Genomic DNA, 17,370 nt, shown 5'->3' with positions numbered 1-17,370 from the left:
CGTATTGAATACCTAAGCAAAAAACTCACCATTCAAAGTGTTGGTTACGACACAGTATGCGCACATATATTAAAAATACGATAAAAGGTCGCTAAAATTTCCGATATAACAGCTCAAAAATTTCTAAAATAGAAAATTTTCGTCTACTGTTTCCCTGATCACGTCAGCGGGGCTAACTCCTAGACGGCTCGGACTATTGCTACAGTATTTCCCCAGCCTCCTTGACTTGTTTGTGGGTATCTACTTTTGATATTCCGATAAATATATACAGTTTTTTTAAATGAATGGTAAACATATAATGCACATACTTGTCAACCCAACAGATGACGCTGCATATCAATGGATAGACACGCGACAGTTTCTAAAAGTAAAGGATATACTTTATACAGATATAACATACAGGTAAACAAATAAGAGTAGTAAATATATGAATATTAAAATGAAGTAAGGATCATGTTACAAAAGTAATGACACAAGAATGAAAACCACAAATGTATAACATTTGTTCCCTACTTTGATAACTTTACACACTTATCTGTAGGTCAAAATAAGGGTTACATTTTATAAATGTGTGGTTTTAATTCTTGTAAAACTGAATGTTACCAAGGGTATGGCTATACTGAAAGTTTATGGATGTTGTGTCCATTACAAGGACATATAAAAATGAACAAATAAATATGGAAGATAAATAATTTTTTAACAGAAAATAGGGGTCGTTGGTATTCGTAGAACTGCTATAAGAGTATCCAAAATAAAATAAATGTTGTAATAAAAAGTACACAAAGAAATAAAGAGATACCAGTTGGAAAGATTTTAAATACCTACTTTTGTTGGCCTTGTGACCCGTGTAGTTAATCTGAATTTGTGAAATATTAGTACTTAATAATAGGGACCGACAATATTTTAAAATATATCCAACTTTACTTATTTGTGTACTTATTACTGTCGCATTTATTTCATTTTCGATATTTTTGATAGCCATGCTACTAATAAGCAATTTGTTTGTTTGTTTTGAATTTCGCACAAAGCTACTCGAGGGCTATCTACTCTAGCCGTCCCTAATTTAGTAGTGTGAGACTAGAGAGAAGGCAGCTAGTCATCACCACCCACCGCTACTCTTTTACCAACGAATAGTGGGATTGACCGTAACATTATAACTTCCCCACGGTGGAAAGGGCAAGCGTGTTTGGTGCGACGTGGATTCGAACCCGCGCCCCTCAAATTACGAGTCGAACGCCTTAACCCACCTGGCCATGCCAGGCCCCTAATAAGCAATGATCCTTACTTTGTGTTAAATTAAACATTTTCCCCTATTTATTTAGACATGGAATAGAGAGAGGTTATCAAAGATTCGCGAGTAGAAATGTTAGCGTTTTGTTTTATGTAACTCAGATTCAACCCTTCTTCTTCTAAAATTATAGGCGTTGGAAAAAGTTCGAATTTTTGTGTGTGTGTAGTAATGTTATTATTTGAGCAATTATTGCTTAGCAATACTTTTGAATTTTTACCATAGTAATTTGGTCTTGTTTATATTACAATAAATGGAGATGATGAATAATTGGCATTTGAACTGTCTTTGTTTATTAACAAGGTTTTTAAAAGAATGCCCCCTCCAAGTGGCACAGCGGTAAATCTTTGAACTTATAACGCTAAAGCCCGAATTTCGATACCGGTATTATGCACAGCGCAGATAATTCATTCTGTTGCTTTGTATTTAACAGAAAATAACAACAACAAACTAGAAATGAGCAATAATGTGAACATTACGATTCTGTTGAGATTGATGATATAGTAAATAAACCCAACAACTGGTCGTACTTTAAACATATAAAGTTGGTGATACATCAAACGTTTTATTTGTTTTAAATTTCGTGCAAAGCTACACGAGGACTATCTGCGCTAGCCGTCCCTAATTTAGCAGTGTAAGACTAAAGGGAAGGCAACTAGTCATCACCACCTACCGCCAACTCTTGGGCTACTCTTTTACCAACGAGTAGTAGGATTGACCGTAATATTATAATATACCCACGGCTGGAAAGGCAAACATTGTTGGTGTGACAGGGATTCGAACCCGTGACCCTCAGATTACGAGTTGAATGCCCTAAATGTTAACTAGTTGGTGCGTTAATAACTTATTCAGCGCTGAACTATCACGTTTAATTATTTATGACTGGTTGTGAGAAAAATGGTTATTTGGCGACATAAGAGTCAAACCTCATTGTTGTAAGCACTGAGGTAAAGTTGTAACCCTAAAAAACATACTACGATAACGAAACCTAAACCCAGAGGGTTTTAGAAAACAAAAACAAAACACAAGCGTTCTCAGTGACAATGGAAAATATTATTATTTTTAAATGCTTGTTAGATTAAGTGATTAATTCAAATAACATAACAGAAAATCGTTTTTGAGAGATAATTCTCGACACATTTACTGTTAAAAAGTCTATTCACTAATCAGTTCTGTAGCTTAGTATCAGATGGTTATGTCGTCCAACAGCTAAACATGTATTTTAAGATTTGTATGTTTTTAAGTGCTTGTTTGTATAAACTAAGGGCTGGGCGTGACCTACATAGATTTATGGGTTGTGATTCATTGACCGAATAATCGCACTTCACGTTTTGGGGCCACGTGAGCTATTGATTTGAAATGCTGACAATATTAAGAACTCACATAAGTTAAAATAATTATCCACGACATTCTAATGTCGCCTGCTGGCCAGTCAAGCTACACAGAGACGCCAACAAAACATACACTGTCTATAGATACAAGTTCTATGTACGTTCACTTTCATTCCTGTTACTGAGAGTTCCTTTGTGGCGCGGAGGTATGTCTGCGGACTCACATAGCTAGAAACTAGGTTTCGATACCCATAATGGACAGAGCCCAGATAGCCCATTGTGTAGCTGAGTGTCTGGTAGAAGTTTATTAAACGTACATTAATGGATGAGAGAAGGAATTTGGGTTAATGTTTGTGGCTTAAGACAGGTCTGATCAGCGACGTTAGGACTTATCCGAGAATATAACCAAACATAGGCCTAATGGTAATAATATCAACAGACTCGTTCGCAGAATTACATAATAGATTAAATAATTACAGGTGGCCCTTCCAGTCCAAAATCCTTGAGCTTTTAGTCACTGTTATTATGATGAATTATTAGTATGCAGTTGGGGTTGTCCAAAATATTGTGTGTTTGTTAAATAAAAAACCAACTAAAACATTAATGTAACTGTATATACAAATATGTGTTTTATTACAGTATATGTGTAGTGCCTTTCTATTTTGTAGAATTTAACGCTAATATATATGCGGGATATATCAGTTAAGTTAGATGTTAAAATGTTTGCGCAATACCGATTATGTATTTGTAATGCGTTAAAATGAAGTAATTCTAACACGAAATAGCTGAACTTGGCTGGTATATATTTATCAATCGAACATTTAATGGCGAATATTGTTGTAGATAAACACGTTCCTGGAGTATTCTCGAAACTAAATTACATAAACCCGCTAGGAGGCTGTATTCTACCTTAAAGCCTCCATAGTGTGCTAAGGAGCACTACAACTACCTTGTAATCGGTACAGAAATAAACCTTCCTGTTTGTTCTCTTGTACAGAGTGTCATGTTATGTGCTTTTTTAAAAGTAATCGTGGATTTCGTACTGTATCACCTATCACTGGTGCCACTATTGTCTTCTTTTCAAGGGTATCTCAGTAGCCAGTCTGACGATGCCCATAGTGGACAAATACAGATAACCCGTGTTGTATCTTTTTTGTGTTTAGTAAGAAGAAAAAAAATGTTATATACATAAAATTGTACACGCAGTTACGGTGAATTACTACACACACTCATACTGTGAATTATTACACACACATTAAATTGTTGCACACTTACGCGGTGAAATCTTACACATGCCTTAAACTGTTACACATTTACACATGTGATTGAAAGGCTTCTTCCTACGTGGACGAAGTTAATTGTTGCACAAACGGCGGGGCCGGCATGGCCAAGCGTGTTAAGGCGTTCGACTCGTAATTCGAGGGTCGCGGGTTCGAACCCGGTCGCACCAAACATGCTCGCCCTTTCAGCCGTGGGGGGCATTATAAAGTTACGGTCAATCCCACTATTCTTTTGTAAAAGAGTAGTCCAAGAGTTGGCGGTGGGTGGTGATGACTAGCTGCCATCCCTCTAGTCTTAGACTGCTAAATTAGGGATGGCTAGCGCAGATAGCCCTCAAGTAGCTTTGCACGAAATAAAAAAACAACACAAACACAAGCATAGTTTTGTGCCTGTGTTTATTTGGTTTCTTAATATGTTGAGTTTTTGTTTTTTTTCATGTGCTGAGTCCCAGGGAATGTATAGTCCACTATGGGTGATTTTTCTGTGGATTTCCGTTTTGAATTGTGTGTCAGTTCTCGTGATTTTGAGGTTAAGAAATGCTATTTGGTTAGTTTTCCATGTTCACAGGTGAACTTAATGTTGGGGTGTATCGAGTTGACAAGGTTGGAAAGCTAAGTGTGTGTTTTGTAGAAGTGAATCCAGTAATTGTATCATCAACATATCTGCACCAGTATAGTGGTGGGTGTAATGTTGGATTGATCACTTGAGATTCAATCTGTGTCATAAAAATGTTGGCTAGAACTGGTGACACGGGATTCTCCATACTTAGGCCATTCATATGTAGGTAGTTTTGGTCATTGAACATAGTTAGTTTTGGTAATGAATTCTATAAGGGTTGCTAATTGGTTGCTGTGGGTATGTATCAGTGGGTTGGGGTCTTGGATATAAAGTTTTAAAGCTATCCTGCAGGGTTCGGTAGTTTGGACTTCTGTGAATAGGGAGATTACATCGAAACTGGTTGTTATGGCTTTATGGTTTAATTGGTCAAGAATAGATTTAAAGTTTCTCGTGATCACGAATAGAATGTGAAAACCCTCCTTCTTGAAGGGACGTGTTTATATGTCATGCGGCCCCTACTAAAGGGTGCACCGTGCGTTATTAATAAGAGTGATATTTTACCAATTTTTTCATCTTCTGTATTTCACTTTGTGATATTCCAGACTATCCTATATTTGCATTAGATAATCGATTAAGAAATACATCAGACATAAACTCTCAAACTTGAAATGAATTTTCCTATTTTTTCCTTCGCACCAAAAGAGCGAAAACTTTATTTGGTAGAAAACATACTTAACTTTTATGTTTCTTTTTCATATTTCGTACACTTAGAGACATTTACAACCTACAAGCGGTAAGTCTGCGGATTTACAACGCTAAAATCAGGGGTACGATTCCCCTCGGTGGGCTCAGTAGCTAGCCCGATGTGGCTTTGCTATAAGAAAACACATACATACAACCTACAATTATGAGTCTCATTTGGCGTAAATATAAGCCACGTGTGCAAATTTATTCAACTAAAACGCTGAAATTTGAAGAAATTTTTTTTTTACGAAATCACGTGAGCTGTCGACCTAAATTTTTAATATGGTTTTATGTAAGTGTAATAGTAAATCATTATTAATTTTGTTTCCTTTGGATCAAAGGCAGCTGATTGAGAACACTAAAAATATAGGGTAAAAGCATGTGCAGCTATATAAGAATTGGTTAGGCCAAACAATTTAAACCAGCAGTTTCTAGTTCAAGTTTTCAAAAGAATCACATGGGTGGATGGCTATTATTCATTACCAATTTTTAAGCAGAAATTTGCAAAATTTTATAAAATTATTCCAATTAAAAAGCGTTTAGCGTCGTGTAATATCAGCTTAAGTAATTATCATAAATAATGATGTCTGATACGCTGTATGGGGTTGATGACGAGAAACAGTTAATTTAAATTCTATGGCGTTACTGTAAAAATAGATAACATTGTTTTAGAGAGGAAAATCTACTACCATATATTTTATAGAATCTGGTTAGTTCTGTTAAGTATAGGTCTATTCCAAATAATTGGGTTGCGATCCTAAGGCTAATGTTGATTTCTACCGAATATCACTTTCTTAGTTACTGTGGTTTGTTGACAAACTTTTATATCTAACCGAAAACATCTGTGATTAATAAAACAACAGGTGCTGCCAAAGAAGTGTGAGTGTGTGACTTCTGATTTCATTCTTTTAAGGTGACAAAAGGTTGAAATCAATCCTGTAATTGTTAAACCAATATTAACATACCTTGACTGACCTTTGTGTCTAAATGAATGTATCTTTCTTATTCAGACATGGTATTACCTTCGATTACTGTATCAGAAATTTCTGGTCAATTTATAAAAAAGTTTTCATTGTTTTTTTTTCAACCAGCTTTCACAATTCCATACTAATACAGATTATTTTAATAGGACTCAAATTTCTAACTAGTAAGGTTTATGTTGGAAATAGTCTTTGGTATAAAAGTACTAATTGAAAACCTTCAAAACGAGCAGGCCCGGCATGGTAGGTGGGTTAAGGCGTGCGACTCGTAACCTGAGAGTCGCGGGTTCGCATCCCCGTCGCACCAATCATGCTCGCCCTTTCAGCCGTGGGGGCGTTATAATGTGACGGTCAAACCACTACTCGTTTGTAAAAGAATAACCCAAGAGTTGGCGGTGGGTGGTGATGACTATCTCTAGTCTTACACTGCTTAATTATGGACGGCTAGCGCAGAATTCCCCTGTACCCTAAACAGAGTTCTCACATTGAGTGTACGTTGAATAGCTCAACTAAGTGAGTGTGTTATGTGTATCAACAGCTATATGTTAGAAAAAACCATTACCGTAATGAAACCTAACTCTCTGTAAGAATTAGGAAAGGATTCCACAATACAATAATGTGACGCTGTACAAAACGTCTTCCACTTTTGATCTTTGTTCACAGATGTGCTGGAAGTAAAATCCTTTTGCTCACAAAGTAGAAGACAGATAAGTCTTTTCCTGCTATAACTAAAATTTTTTCCAAAGAATATTTGAAAGCTGAGCCTATTGTGGCGTCTCTCAAGATACCATTCATGGTTCCCATTCTTTAATGATTTCTTTTTTCACGATTTCGTTCCCCGGATATAAAATGTAGCCTTTTACTTCAACCATGATAAAATCTTCCAGGATTTAACTCGAAGAAAACATGATCCGGGCGTACACCATTCTCAATTAATGTTCCGTTCGTTTCATAAGTATATCATAAGCGGTGTATCAAAAAGAGGGGGAAACGTACACGTGGCTAAATAACGAATAACTATATATGGTCATTCTAGGAGTTTAACCCCCGAGTGATGTTTGTGAACAAAGAGAAGCGAAGGCGAATAAAGAGAAATTGGTTAATTTCCTAAATAGTTTCATAATCTCAACTGATTGTCTGTTCTATTCTTGTTTAAATTTTATTTTGAAAAAAGTTTCAAGGGAAAACCTCCTTTGTAAGTGTGTATTATACGTAAGGGTGTTGCGACTTACACATCGTAAGTCAATTACGTTAAAATGTAAAACAGCAAAACAAAATTGAAATGTTAAGAATAGCACATTGTATTGTATAATAGTATGATTTTTCTTTAAAATCCAGAATATAAAACCAAGTAATTTGTAATATTGTTTTTATCTTTTGTAAAAAAAAACAAAAACTGAAACCAAGTAATGTGTAATACTGTGGACTTTTCTAAAGAGAGGAGAAAAGAGTTCTATAACTAACTGAAAGGTTGTGTTTTGAACGAAGATAGCAGTATGTGATATCAAACTGTCAATATTGAATAAGACGTTAACTTATTTATATTAATATTTATGTGTTAGCATAATTTGAGCCTAAAGTTAGTTTTCATTCGCAGATTAAGTGACATTAATATATATCTTATGGTTATTCCAAACAGTATTATGTGGGTGGGTCTTATTGTTGATGTTTCATTACATAGTTTACGATCCGTCCGCATACGAGGGACCTACTGTGAGGAGAGGGTTGACTGGTAACAGACCAAACTATAAAGAAAGAGAGATGACTGGAGAACGTTCCTAGTAAGTTTTAGGAATAAAATTACAGGAAATTGTCTCTGAAGTAACACTTTAGTGGAGATAATATTACAATGACTTTTAATAAAAGAATTAACACATAAAACTCGGTAGTCTGTGATGACGTCTTTACGTCCAAGTTGAAGGTAACTTATTTGTCCAGTTCTTCAAAACAAATCTTCCTAGATACCAAACCTCACGACAAGCACTAATTTGAAGTAATAATCTTTATTCTCCTAGGAAATAAACACTTCCTTTTTCATCATTACAACTAATGAACGCATCTCAGTCATCTATACTGAACTCCTTACGTACGTATATTTTCTCCAGTTAAAGGTCATGTTTCTAAACCATTAATAAAGTTCTCATTTAATAAAGCTGTACAAAATGTATTAGAACCAATCTATTAACATATGGTATGTTGATACTGTATGAGTTATTTAACACGAATGTTGGTTTTTGGATTCTTTGACGATTAAACAAATAGTATGTTGACAGTGTAAGAGTTATTTAATATGAATATGGGTTTTTAGATTCTTTGACGGTTAAACAAATGCTGTGTTGAAATAAGGTTTTAACGAAGTATTTTGTTGTTGTTTATTATCGACAATTAAAAGCAAAACGCTTCAGAATTTACTGCTAAACATGGTTCAAGTTGATCAAATTATCAATTTATTTATGACCGCTCACTAAGTCAGGAGAAAAAACAAACATAAGCGTTTTGAACTTCATTTTTTTTTGTAATATTCTTCATCCAGTAGCTTTTCACTTATTCGACTTCTCCAGAACTGGTGTAACATTGTCACGTGAGTAACATGTACGTGAAGAACAAGATATTTACTTCGCTCCCAACCAAAACAAGATAAAACCAAAACCAAAACCAAAACCTGTAAGTCTGAGGTCAACAGAAAGCCGCGCTACCTTTTCTTTTATTTTATACATTTATCAGAATTATTTTAAAATGTTTCTTTTTTTTATACGATGCATTTTTCAGCCGTATACGTAACTTATCTAACAATTCATCGATCCAAAACAGGGACCATTTAGAAGTTAGTGGCAGTAGCTAAAGATATGATAAATCTGTCAATTAACAAATATTTATGTTGGTGAAATAATGCATTTTCTCTTGTATCAAGTTTTTTTTTATACAACGGTTTGCTGGTTATGTTGACCTCACGTTTCAGACAGCGAAACGAAATTGGTTGACTCTTCACACATAATGTATCCACATCCCAGTAGTTCTCGATGTATCTTATATTATGTTTTTGTTTAGATTCTCTGATATACACGATTTTTTTCGTTCACATACCTGTATACAACACCATTCTTACCTGAGGCTGTATTGTCATCTAGGTCAATATACTATGTGATAAGATTGGTTAGTATCAGTTTAACTGGACGTAACTGTTTCTGTAGTCTACCGTGTTTCTCCGATAATAAGACCTACCCATAAAATAAGACCTAGTGTGATTTTTGGGGATAGTTTTAATATAAGCCCTACCCTTAAAATAAGCCCTAGTTAAGAGTGGCAGGAAGAGGAAAGAAATAAAAAAAAAATAATTTATTAATTAGTTTAATAGTTAGTTAATTAGTTTGGTTAAGTATTGATCAAATTGAGTTTCTGAATGTTTTTCGTAATTTCTATTTATTTAGAGGTCTTATAATTTTTACTTTGTAACTTCATTTTTTTAATATATCAAAATAAGACATCCCCCGAAAATAAGCCCTAGTGTCATATTTTGGAGTGAAAATTAATATAAGGCCTGTCTTATTTTCGGAGAAACACGGTAGGTAGCGAAGTTTAAAAGATTTTATTGTCGTTCTTTTAATGTTAAGATTTTACTTTGTTACAGCAATGAAGAGAGATATATTTTTTTTATAAAACTCACTATTTTATCTGAAACAAATAAGTATGAGACGTGGGTGGTGAAAGTTATAGATCTTACTGATAAACAGACTCATCAACATTCTTGTTCGTTTGACATTATGTTAGTAATATGGCTAACGTCTGATGTTGTGTAACGTCGCTTGAAAATCAACCTCCAATATTATAATCCCGTCTGCCATTGTAATTGGTTGTCTGAAATGACAACAGTCCTTATTCGACCTATTTAAATCCAGCTTCCACTTTTGATAACAGATTTTAATGTGTAGGCTAGATCAGTAGGTTGTAAAGTAGGTTAATACTAGCTTTGCAATGGTTTAAAATTTGCCAGTACAAATGCCTTAAGTCTTTGTTTTGAAATTCATGCAAAGCTACATGAGGGCTATCCGTCCCTAATTTTTTAGTAGTGTAAGATAAAGGAAAGCAGTCTTCACCACCTACCGCCAACTCTTGGGCAACTCTTTTACCCAAGAATAGTGGGATTGACCGCACATCATAATGTTCCCACGGCTCAAAGGGCGAGCATATTTAGTGTGACGGGGATTCGAATCCGCAACCCTCAGGTTACGAGTCGCGTAACCACCTGGCCAAGCCTGCCTAAGGGTTTGGGATTACAATTCTAATTGACTAAACTGAACCACTGTTTTGCATGTAATGTGTTGAGACAAATTCATGCTACAGCGATCGAATTATAATCTTTATAGATCAAATTATACCAAGTTTGTGGAAGATTTGTGCTTCAATAGAGAAGGAACATTAATATCCATGAAGAAGTTAATGAAGGACATTTCGTACTTATTGTGTTCTATTCTTATCATTAACAATATGGATAAATTACACCGCGCTCAAAGAAAACTGAACACTAAGAAAGTATAGTCTAGATAGTGTTAACTTGGGGAGTACATTTCCATAAATAGGGGGTTCAGAATAAAACCTTCGAGCTTTTCCAGATTATTTAGAAACATGTTATTTACAAAATTACTGCCGTATTAATACTGGATCGAACACTTTTCTTGAAGAAAATAACTACAAATGTGTATATTTTACGTAAAGGACGTTGCGCTCTCAGACAGGTGTATATAAAGGCTGTTTTCTCTTTAGTATCATTGTCCACTAAGTAGGACACGTTTCGGACTTAATATAACTAATTGTAAATAAATTGTTATACTGTTTTCCTACACATTAAACATACTTTTTATGTATGACAGGAGGACTGAGAAGTATTTTTGCAAATAAGGGAATCTGAGGTAAACGTTTTACATCGTCACTAATTACTGTAAGAAAATAAGAAATGATTAGATAAAGAAAGGCACGACCTTAAAACAAGTTTTCTTTCTGTTCAATTACGAGTCTCGTCTCAGTCCGCTCTCTAGATGGCTTTATGTTATCTCTACTTTCGAACCATTGACGGTATAGGTAAACATTTTTGCTTTGTGTGATTCGTGATGACGAGAAAACCCATTTGTAGAGAAGTATATATTTAAAAACAGCTGGTATGGGAAGAGAAAGCACTACGTAGAGGAGAGAACAACATTTCGACCTTCTTCTGTCGTCGTCAGGTTCACTTTTGCTTTGTACTTTATTACCATCATTTTGAACCATGGTAGTGGTATGAATCAGCAGACATATCACCGTGCCACTGGAGATGGGAAAACGGCGATATTTATTGTTATTCAACATATGTGATTATCTAAATCAATGGAGGTCTTCACTCTACTGTTAGAGTTATGTATTTATACAAATCAATAGGCCTTCACTCTACTGTTAGAGTTATGTATTTATACGAATCAATGGAGGTCTTAACTCTATTGCTAGAGTTATGTATTTATACGAATCAATGGAGGTCTTCATTCTATTGCTAGAGTTATGTATTTATACGAATCAATGGAGGTCTTCATTCTATTGCTAGAGTTATGTATTTATACGAATCAATGGAGGTCTTAACTCTATTGCTAGAGTTATGTATTTATACGAATCAATGGAGGTCTTCATTCTATTGCTAGAGTTATGTATTTATACGAATCAATGGAGGTCTTCACTCTACTGTTAGAGTAATGTAAATATCAGAATCAACGGAGGTCTTCACTTACTGTTAGAGTTATGCATTTATCTCAATCAATGGAGGTCTTCACTTACTGTTAGAGTTATGCATTTATCTCAATCAATGGAGGTCTACTGTTAGAGTTATGTTGATAAATATAGGTTTTCTTTTTTATTAAGAAAATGAAAAAATATTTTAGGACGTTTAAAGTTTGGGTTCACAAGATAAATGTTTAACATTTCAACGGTATAAATTATCTTCTAAACACGTATGGATCTTACGTTGTCTAAACAGTAACCCGTTGACCAACGTTGAGCTGGAAAACTTATTACTCTCTGATTGGTATTAGGTTTTTCACATTTACCTTCTGTTTCATTATTTAGCCTTGCGCTGAAACGTTAACAAAAGCATTATAAGAAGATAATACCTGAATAGTCTGTAATCGTAGCCTTCAGAAAATATTCCATTAAATAATAGTTCATTTCTACAGTAAGCAAACTTAACCTACTTGTAAATTACGGCACTTATAGATGTTTATATAAACATGCATTTACACAAAATGTTGATTTATTTAAATTTGTTTTAATCAATAAAGATTTTTATATAATGACAAAATTTTATTACCTTTTAAGCCCTTGTTATTATATCCCAAATACGCCGTATAATTTTTAATTTTAAGTGTCTTAGATGTTATATGTATTGTCGCAAACAACCAAATAAATTTTTCTGCCATACGGGAAGCTATGTGACTTCTGCTTTTAGCTGTGTCCTCCATATTTCCTGCTCTTTATTTCTGTATTCATTTGTTAATGACTTCGCCTGTAAGTTACTTCTGTATTCCCTCCTACCGAAGTCTATGCATAATGTTGCTTTTTGTTACCTTGCTGCTTATGGGCAAATGGGTTTGTCATTGTTCCTTCCTGCTGTAAAACCAAAGTGCCTTAGCCTTGAGCCTACTCCGATTATCCAGGTATGCCTATGATCATGGTATTGTCAGCTTTTAGATTTATACAAACATGGATAATGTGTTTGGTACTTTACGATGAGTAAATTGGTAAATTAATTATCGTTTTTTGTATTTTAACAGCAATTATATGTGTAGCAGTAGTAGCAGGATGTAGCACGTGCAGATCCTTCGTGATTTGTCAGTGTAATTATTTTAGTTTTAGTAGACTCGACTTAGGGGTTTCTAACTATGTTCCTAATACTTTATATCGGTCTTTCTACAACAAATCTGGTAGAATAGACCGCCACTCCTTCTTTAAAGCAGCTCAAATGTAGTTAGATATTGAGAGTGGTATGAATATCCACTAAGTTGCATCAATAACCTGGATACTTATACCACCAAAGTTGCACTCAATAACTTGGATACTTATACCACGCTGCACCCAATAACTTGGATACTTATACCACTAAAGTTGCATCAATAACCTGGATACTTATACCACTAAAGCTGCACCTTAACTTGGATACCACTAAAGTTGCATCCAATAACCAATCAGGAGCTTCTTTCCTTGTTACATCTTCACTTAATCTGGTTCACTATTGCAGCTACAAATTTCAGTCCCATTCCGCAGTAAACCTATTTATTAAAATTTAAATATTGAATCAGATTATAAACTTAATAGTAAGCTAATCTCGGAAGGAATTAGGGCTAAGAGTTCACTAGTGAACTAATTTCACTATAGAATTAGGACTATAAAGTTCTGTGATAAACAAGTTGAAAAACGAAAGTTTACAAATAAGTCAGTATTAAAATAGATATATTGAAGAACTAGGAACATACTGGAAAACTAATTTTAATGTAGCATAAGACTGAAAACACACCAAGTTATTTTAAATGTAGAATAGAACTAAACAATCATTTGTTGATGACAAGAAAACCCACTTGTAGAGAAATATATATATGTAAAAACGGCTAAACAAAAACTCAACGTACTAAGAAACCAAATAAACACAGCCATAAAACTATGCTCACCAGATAAAATTAACGATGAATTAGACAAAATAAAACAATACTTCATCAACATCAATAAGTTTCCTCCACAAACCGTAGAAAACATTATACGCACACACCTGGACAAAAGCAAAATCAACCAACAAAAGTAAATATATCTCACGAATCAAAAATCCACGAAACCATATACTGCTGCATACCATATATTCCTGACATCAGCAGACAAATAACCAACATTTGGCAAAAACTAGTAAAAAAATATGATATTCCAGTTAATACCAAATTTATTCAAAAACCAGGCACAAAACTGAGGTCTAGACTATGTAAAAACTACACTGACAAACACCACACCAACATTATTTATAAAATACAATGTGATAACTGTCACGACTTGTATTAAAGAGAACAAGTAGAAAAATGGAAACCAGATTCAAAGAACATAAAAGTCACCTTCACACGTTTTCGAATGCAAATCAAATAACCACAATATTACAATAGAAAACACCCAAATACTAAATAAAGAACAAATGTAAACAAACGCAAAATTAAAGAAGCCTTACTTATACAACAACTCAACCCCAAAATAAACTAATACAAAGGAACACCTTTATACCTATATTAATAAATATAATCAAACATCTAAACACGCCTCTACATTTCTACACTCAGTGATGTCGAGAAAACCCTCTTGTAGAGAAAATATATGTAAAACGAGCCATTTTTACATATATATTTCTACCTTATTACACAACCCCCCTTCAAACATGTGGTCAGTTATCGGTCAGTTACCTCTTTCTTTCTTTGTGAACCTGACGATGACCGAAGAAGGATCGCGTTGTTCGCTCCTCTACATAAAATATTTTCTCAAACCAAACTAGCGTTTTTACATATATATATTTCTAAACGATCATTTGTAAGTTTATTTCAAAGCGTAATAACGCAGTAAGTCAGCTAGCTAGTTGTTAGAACGTTTTTGCGTGGTACGTCATCAGAGGGGATAAGTGTGTAGACATTTGGCAGTATGAAATGGGTGCTGATGATGACGTCATAGTTCCATGAGAGTTTGTTGCTAGGGCGTTGTAGTCTCATGAAGAACCAGAAGAGGCGTGTCTTTGCTATCATCACAGGCGAATCAGTGATGTCGAAAAACCCACTTATAGAGAAAAATATTTATGTAAAACGGTTCGTTTGGGTTGAGAAAATTTTTTACGTGAGGAGCGAACGTTTCGACCTTCTTCGGTGAACCTGACGATGAACGAAGAAGGTCGAAACGTTGTTGCTCCCTACCTAAATTTTTCAACCCAAACGAGCCGTTTTATAAATAAAAATGACAGGCGAATGTTTTCATGCCACCTTGACGATGGAAGTCGCCTGTTATTGTAGAATGTGTTCCTAGGCGTGATATCATAGTTCGGGTATTATACAGCAGATGGCGAATTGGTATGTTGAGAGTGCTGATGTATATTAATTAACATGACAATAAATTTATAGTAACAAATAAAGTTTGAAATTAATAATTTAATCTAACTTGTTCACAGTTTCTCTTTAAAAGCAAAACATTAAATACATTTTACAATGGTAGACTGTGTTTCTATAGGTGGATTATTGCTAACAGTTTTCATTTTGTCTCGTCTTATGTTTACACTTTTCGTTTATACATTTAACTGTATTACGTGTATTTCTACGTGTGTTACTAAGGTTCATAGATGTATAATGCTACTATGGTTCCATACATAAATGGTCTTACTAAGGCTATTGTGCGTGTGTTTAATAACAAAGGTAGAGAGTTGATACTCTTCATAGGATTGCACACAGATTTCAAATTGTTTCAACTTACGTTTATGGTTCCCATTTATATATTTAGGTTTATTAAATGCGTTTTACAAAGAATGGTGTTACTAAGTTTATTGTGTTGCAAAGACAGATGGTCTTGTCTGGTATATGTTTTACAAAGACGGATAGTCCCATAGGATTGAATACAAATTTCAACTTGTCTCATCTTATGTTTATAATTACCACTAATATATCTAATTGTTTTAGATGTGTTTTACAAAGGCGGATGGTGTTTCTACAAACAGACAGTGTTATTATATTTCCCACACACAGATTTCAACTATTATAATACTGTTATAAATGTCAGTTTCTGTCGAAATGTTTCTCATAGAATTTTACCTTAGGTGCCACATAGAATTTTACCTTAGGTGCCATTTCTAGAAACGTTTCTTCATATTCTTCTTCTCGGTTCGAACCATGCTATGGACCAGTAGGGTCGTTCAGCGTTGACCTCTTCCTCCCTCTCAGGAATTGTTTATTTTTTTGTACTCTTCCTAATCCTAGGTACTAACCATTGTTACACTACTTACACTATGTTACGTGTTGTCCATTGTCTAACTTTTCGTGCCATGTCAAATTCATGAGGTAAAATTAACTTCAGTATTTTAAGTGCTTCACAAACAGTTGTGGTTTATGAATGTGTATTTTATGGTGAGTATTTTCAAAATGTACAATCAAATCTCTCAATGGTTACTTACACTCGGACCTTGAAGCGATAAAAAATATACAATGAGGATTGGTTCTGAACATAGTGAAGACGAGAAATATTCATCTTCTGAAGAAAAACGATTTGATGCTTTGGTGAAATAATAAAATAAAATATTATAGTGTACTAAAAATAAAGTTTTGAAAGACACAAATAAAATTTCTGGTTTGTCTCTTAGCTTTGTGGAAACGACAGCATTACTTGTTTTAGTCCTAAGTGAACACATCACTACCTGTTAACTACAGGTATAAAGGTCAGGGTCACACTACCTGGTAACTATAGGTATTAAGGTAATGTTTCAGGGTCACACTACATAGTAAGTTTAGATAAAGAGGTCATTTTCCGGGGTCATACTATCTGATAACTATAGGTATAAAGGTAATGTTTCACGGTTACACTACATAGTAAGTATAGATAAAGAGGTCATTTTCCGGGGTCACACTACCTGGTAACTATAGGTATAAAGGTAATGTTTTAAGGTCACATTACATAGTAAGTATAGATAAAGAGGTCATTTTCGGGGTCACACTACCTGATAACTATAGGTATAAAGGTAATGTTTTCAGGGTCACTACCTGATAACTATAGGTATAAAGGTAATGTTTTCAGGGTCACACTACATAGTAAGTATAGATAAAGAGATCATTTTCCGGGTCACACTACCTGATAACTATAGGTATAAAGGTAATGTTTCAGGGTTACACTACATAGTAAAAGTATAGATAAAGAGGTCATTTCCGGGGTCACACTACCTGATAACTATAGGTATAAAGGTAATGTTTTCAGGGTCACACTACATAGTGAGTATAGATAAAGAGGTCATTTTTCGGGGTCACACTACCTGATAACTATAGGTATAAAGGTAATGTTTTCAGGGTCACACTACATAGTAAGTATAGATAAAGAGGTCATTTTCGGGGTCACACTACCTAATAACTATAGGTATAAAGGTAATGTTTTCAGGGTCACTACATAGTAAGTATAGATAAAA

Source organism: Tachypleus tridentatus, chromosome 13 (assembly GCF_004210375.1).
Source record: "Tachypleus tridentatus isolate NWPU-2018 chromosome 13, ASM421037v1, whole genome shotgun sequence".
In the NCBI taxonomy this organism is placed as follows: domain Eukaryota; kingdom Metazoa; phylum Arthropoda; class Merostomata; order Xiphosura; family Limulidae; genus Tachypleus; species Tachypleus tridentatus.
Note: the sequence above shows the minus strand (reverse complement) of the source record.